Here is a 6,000-nt window from a genome sequence, read left to right as displayed (position 1 = left end):
TCTTCTGTGGCTTCTACTGATCTCGAGGGGATTCTTCCTTATGGGCGTGTTGTCGGGTTGACAGTCTGGGGAATTGAAAGACAGGTTAAGCAAGCACTCACGCACACTGCGTCGCCGCGCGCTTGTCCTAGTAACCTCCTTTTCGTTCCTGTTTCCACTCGTCTGGCTGTTCTTCAGTGGGCTCACTCTGCCAAGTTAGCTGGTCATCCCGGTGTTCGAGGCACTCTTGCGTCTATTCGCCAGCGCTTTTGGTGGCCGACTCAGGAGCGTGACACGCGCCGTTTCGTGGCTGCGTGTTCAGACTGCGCGCAGAAGAAGTCTGGTAATTTTTTTCTGCTTCTGCTCCTGGTCTTGCTGGGTCTCAGTCTGTTCCCTGCCATCGCATCTCTCCTGTTCTTGTCCCTGCCCTTGCTGTGTCTCAGTCTGTCCCTAGTTCTCATTTTTTTTTAGAGTAGTACCCTAGTTTCCCTTTTTATCGTTTTTCGTTACGGTCCTGAGGAGAGGAGTTGGGTTCTTTCTCGGGACGTGCTGGACCGTTTGATCTATGATTTCCTCCGTTGCTGCCAGTGTTCCTCCTCGAGAGCGCCAGGAGGCGCTCGGTGAGTGGGGGGGTACTGTCATGTTTGTCATTTATTATCATGTCTTGTCCCTGTGCTCCCCATGCTATTCGTTTCCCTCTGCTGGTCTTATTTGGTTCTTTCCCTCCTATCCCTCTCTCTCCCCCTCCCTCTCTCACTCTCTCGTCTTCTCTCTGTCGTTCCGTTCCTGCTCCCAGCTGTTCCTATTCCCCTAATCATCATTTAGTCTTCCCACACCTGTTCCCGATCCTTTCCCCTGATTAGATTCCCTATTTATTCCTTTGTAATCCGTTCCTGTTCCGTCGGTTCCTTGTTTTGTATTCCATGCTGTAATTGCGTTTCGCCCTGTCCTGTCGTGTTTTTTGCCGTGATTGTGTATCACCCTGTCCTGTCGTGTTTTGTGCCTTCTTCAGACGCTGCGTGTGAGCAGGTGTCTCAGTTGACTACGGCCTGCGCCTACCCGAAGCGACCTGCAGTCTGTGGCCGCTTCTCCAGTTGTTTTCCCCTCTACTATCTAGAGGATTTCAGTTATTCGGTTTTGAGCATTAATAAACTCTGTTTCTGTTAAGTCGCGTTTGGGTCCTCCTTCACCTGCATAACAGGGTCTGAATCATTATGCAAATGAGGTCTTTATGTTTTTTAGTCATTTTACATTTGCAAACATTTCTAACAACATGTTTTCGCTTTGTCATTATGGGGTATTGTGCATAGATTGATTGAGAATTATTTATTTTTTTTAAAGGCTGGTACATAACAAAATGTGGAAAAGGGGTCAAGGGGTCAGAATACTTTCTAAATGCACTTTTATGGACTTGTTTATTGTTTATTTCTAATACCCTTCAGCATCTGTCTGTCAGACAGCCCACAATAAAAGTCTGTTTCAGGGGTGAACTCCGACAAGAAATAAAAATGATAATTGATCATGAATGAAATGAGTTTCATTTGTGGGCTTCTGGGGTGGTGCAGCGGTCTAAGGCACTGCATCGGAGTGAGGGGTCACTACAGACTCGGGTTTGAGCCCAGGCTTTGTCACAGCCGGCCGTTACCGGGAGACCCATGAGGCGGCGCACAATTGGCCCAATGTCATAAGGGTGAGGGGAGGGTTTGGCCGGCCGGGATTTCCTTGTCCCATTGTGGCGGGTCGGGCATCTGCAAGCCTCCGACACATTGGTGCGGCTGGCCTCTGGGTTAAGCGAGCAGTGCGGCTTGGCAGGGTCACGTTTCGGGGGACGCAGGGCTCTCTGCCTAGGGCTTACAGTGATTTTCTCTCACAAAGAGAAAAACAGAAGAGAAAAACAGACTCTAAAAGTTTCACTCCGACCCGAGTGCCTCCTAAGTAATAAGTTAAATTTAAATATATTTTCCTGTCTACAATGAGAATAGTTTATTAGGAAGTGACAAACAAGCATGATAATGTACTGTAGTATAAAGAGCTCACTTTCCTCCCCTCAGAGTCAGTATGAAGGCTGTCTCGGGCGTTGTGGGACCTGGCATCAGAGGGAATGTTTGAGTTGAGTATGACCTGGCTGTGGAGCTCACATCCTGTATTTCCTCCTCCTCAAAATCCAACAGCCACTTCACTAAATCTACCTGTGTACAGAACTGTAAAACTTCGAGCTACATCCCTGAGCCAGGAGATTTCTCTTTGAGGAATCCCAGGTTTTGAAGTGAATGAAACAGAAAAAACAAATCCATCCAGGGGAATAAAAGTTTCTGTGAGCGGGTGCTATTTATAGGTGATTCACTTAATTTCACAGCATAGAACATTTTCTTTACATCAGGGAGGATAATTGACTCAGGCCATTTAGGCCAAGGATCGATACTTATTTGGTCATTTTGATTGCATTACTTGGCAAATTAGTGAAAATTGAGCTGAATGTGCCAGCGATCAATGAAAAGCTCTGTCAATCGTCAGGAGTAACACACACACACACACACACACACTAAAGCTTCCTGGCTCCTCCGCAGTGCTTCCCATCTCAGCTTAGTATTCAGGCTGTATTGGCTCGCATGATTAAATGATCATGTGGGTTGAGCTCCAGCAAGACGATTGGAGATAGTGATAGTGTAGTACGGGCCGAGAAGAGGCAGAGGAGGAGTAGGAGGAGGAGGAAGAAGAAGTAGAAGAGGAGTGGTAAAGTAATGTGAGAAGGAAGAAATAGGCCAAGGCTAATCCCCAACATTAGAGCCCAGCATATGATTAGGGGGAGAGGGAGAAACTGCATAACTAACTCAAATCCCATGAAGTCCTAAAAATAATAGGATATTTGTCTGTCCTTTGTGACCTTTTCCACTTTCTCAGAGAAGCGTTTATTTTGGTAAACTGCCAAACATGAAAACTTATTCAGACTAAAAGCTTACTAGGACCACTTGTCTTAACCAATGCTTCATCAATGCTCATGGAACTATTATCATGCTCCATGATTACAGTACGTGTTAGAGCATGCATGTACATGCATATTTATAAATTTTTTTGTTAAATAAAATATTTTACTAGGCATGTCCGTTAAGAACATATTCTTATTTTACAATGACAGCCTACCCCGGCCAAGCCCTAACCCGGACGACGCTGGGCCAATTGTGTGCCGTCCTATGGGACTCCCAATCACTCCCGGTTGTGATACAGCCCAGGATCGAACATGGGTCTGTAGTGACGCCTCTAGCACTGAGATGCAGTGCCTTAGTCTGCTGCGCCACTCGGTTCTGTGTGTGTCTTTTAGAGTGTGTGTGCGTCTTGAGAGTGTGTGTCTGTGTGCAGATGTCTTTGTTGTGCAGTGAATGCAGAACAACAAGCCAGCAGCAAACCCAACAGGAGAAAAGCCAAAACCCAGCTATCTTGAAGGACTGCGGTATGAAATGATTTGCATAAGCCTCCTTTCATCTGAAAGCTGGGAAGAAGTTTATGAACCCCTTTATATATTTACTATTTCACTGTGCCAAAGACCTATTTTTGCTAGAATACAATAGCATCCTAGCTAAATGATTAAACCTTTTTCTGTGGCACACTAACTGAGGCAAAGGGAGTCACTTTGGGCTCATGGGGCTGATTTATACCAAATTCCCAGCATCTCACAGTCCTGCTCACTTAGATCGAATGAGGAGTCCAGGCCCATTTGTCATTGTGGCTGGCCATCGCCGGGGTAAAGCACCTGTATCAGTCTGCTGAACCTGCTCATTGCATTCTCCCCCATGTTGTTGATGCACGCTCGCGCACACACACACACACACACACACACACTTCAAAATATTCCCAATAAATGTCTAGCTCTGCTCCGCAAAGCATGTTATGGTTTTTGGCACAGGCTTGCATACGAACGGCTGAAAATTACTGATGAGGAGGTGCATGTGTTTCCCATTGTGATTTCTTGTGCAAATGTGCATCAACGTTGCTGTACATGCCTTGCCGAACATGCACCTTGAGGTGGTTCAGCGTGAATGAGTGAGTGAGTGAGTGAGTGAGTGAGTGAGTGAGTGAGTGAGTGAGTGAGTGAGTGAGTGAGTTATGAGTGCTCCTTGGTGTAGCTCTAAACCAATAACTCTCCTCCTTCACTGCTACAATCCATTCCCCACCCACCCAAAACCTGTTCAGGTGACTGTTGACAGAGGCTGTATTGGTCCTGTGGTTTCATATCAATACAGGAGAATGACATGAATGTGATGAGTGGATCCAAGCCTGTGTGCTTCCCCCTTTAATGACGCCTTGGGGGTCCTGATGCTGAACATCCCTGTCAGCCTCTTCCTGTCTGCCACCAAGAAGATCTACCTGGGTTCCAGTTTGAGGAGGAGGCTACATACAAACCTTATTAGGCTGATTACTGCATAAGACCACACCAGTCTCACTGTAGCTCGCAGGTTGACATGAGATGTCAAAGCAGCCCAAAAATACTGTGCAGCTGGACTGGCTACAGCAAATGTTGAGGAGACTGAGTGTTGCGAAAGAGATGAGACTGAATCCTTCCCACTCTCTGGGTTTGTCTGTGCCAAGCTGGCCAAGATGGCCTGATGTGGTGGGAAGGGCTGGAGGCAGAAGGAAAAGCCATAGCACAATGCCTCACCCCCACCAGCACCCTCAAAGGTGCTACTGCAGACTCCGCTATGGGGGCAGCTCCATTTCAAAGGACAGCAGTCTAATGCACAGAGAAGGCTCTCATATACTGTACATGCATACACTTACTATTAGTGCCGTGCTAGCCTATATGTCCCTGCTAGAATTCAGTTTGTACAGATTCTCAATTTATAAGCCTCATCGATCTTTGTCAACTCAGGCCATTTAAGTCCATTAAATAAGGCGTAAAAATGTACCAACTCAATTTCAACCAGATGTCAAATTGGTGCCTGAAATGTGTTTCATTTAGTCATCTGGAAAGGAGGGGGGAAACAAGTCTAAAAAAAAATATCAATATCCATTTGTACACCCGAGGAAGGCGAGTGAGGGATTGGCCCGTTTAAACAGAGACAAATCTACAGGCTAGATTCAGAAATCACAATGTTAACAGAAGATTAAGCTATTCATCAGTCCAAACGCCACACAATGCCATCACACCAGTGTCTCAGTCAGTGGTAGTCTACATTATGAAAACCTTTGGAGAGGGTTAACTTTATTTCCATCTTGCTGTATGCTTTCTGCTGTGAATTGCAGGCAATATGAAATTACCCATAAATCATGAAACGCATGAACTGAATCTGCAACAAAGGGGCAGACAATATGTGTGCAATAAATATTGAATAAGGTGGGGAAAACACAAATAAATATGGGCAGAGCGGGAAACTGGGATTTTCCAATAACTTCTATTTGAAGTGTATCTGAGATTAAAATATAGGTTATGTGCTATGGAGCACTTTTATCTGTTAAAAAGGGACGCTTTTGAGGAAAGAAGATGCGTACAATGTAGTGTAATGAAATTCCTCAAACATTCAAAAGTAAGGATTGTTGCAAATGATGGTATTAATAGTGATAGAAGAAATGTAAAAATCGGAAAAAAAAAAAATACAATAAGCAAGCACTGCACATGTGAAATAAACGATCAAATAACGAAGGGACATATTTGCTATGTTTCAACTTGTGACAACGTACCAGCAACAATCTTCGAAAAAAAAGAGTTCCAAAAGGGTTCTTTGGCTATCACCATAGGAGAACCCTTTTTGGTTCCAGGTAGAACCCTCTTCAAAAGGCTCTCCTATGAGGACAGCTGAAGAATCCTTTTAGGTTATAGATAGCAACTCATTTTATAAGGGTGAAGGAACTAGAGGAAAATAAAATAACACTTCATTTGAATCCGCTGTCATAATACCTACATAACCCTGCCATAGGACTTATGTAACAGATGTCATTTTAGGAATCATAACAACTGACGTCTTCTCAATACTGTATGGCAATGGCATGAGATTGTGAAATTACAATTCAATGTCATTTGTCATAATT

This window comes from Oncorhynchus gorbuscha, linkage group LG02 (genome assembly GCF_021184085.1).
Source record: "Oncorhynchus gorbuscha isolate QuinsamMale2020 ecotype Even-year linkage group LG02, OgorEven_v1.0, whole genome shotgun sequence".
NCBI lineage: Eukaryota > Metazoa > Chordata > Actinopteri > Salmoniformes > Salmonidae > Oncorhynchus > Oncorhynchus gorbuscha.
Note: the sequence above shows the minus strand (reverse complement) of the source record.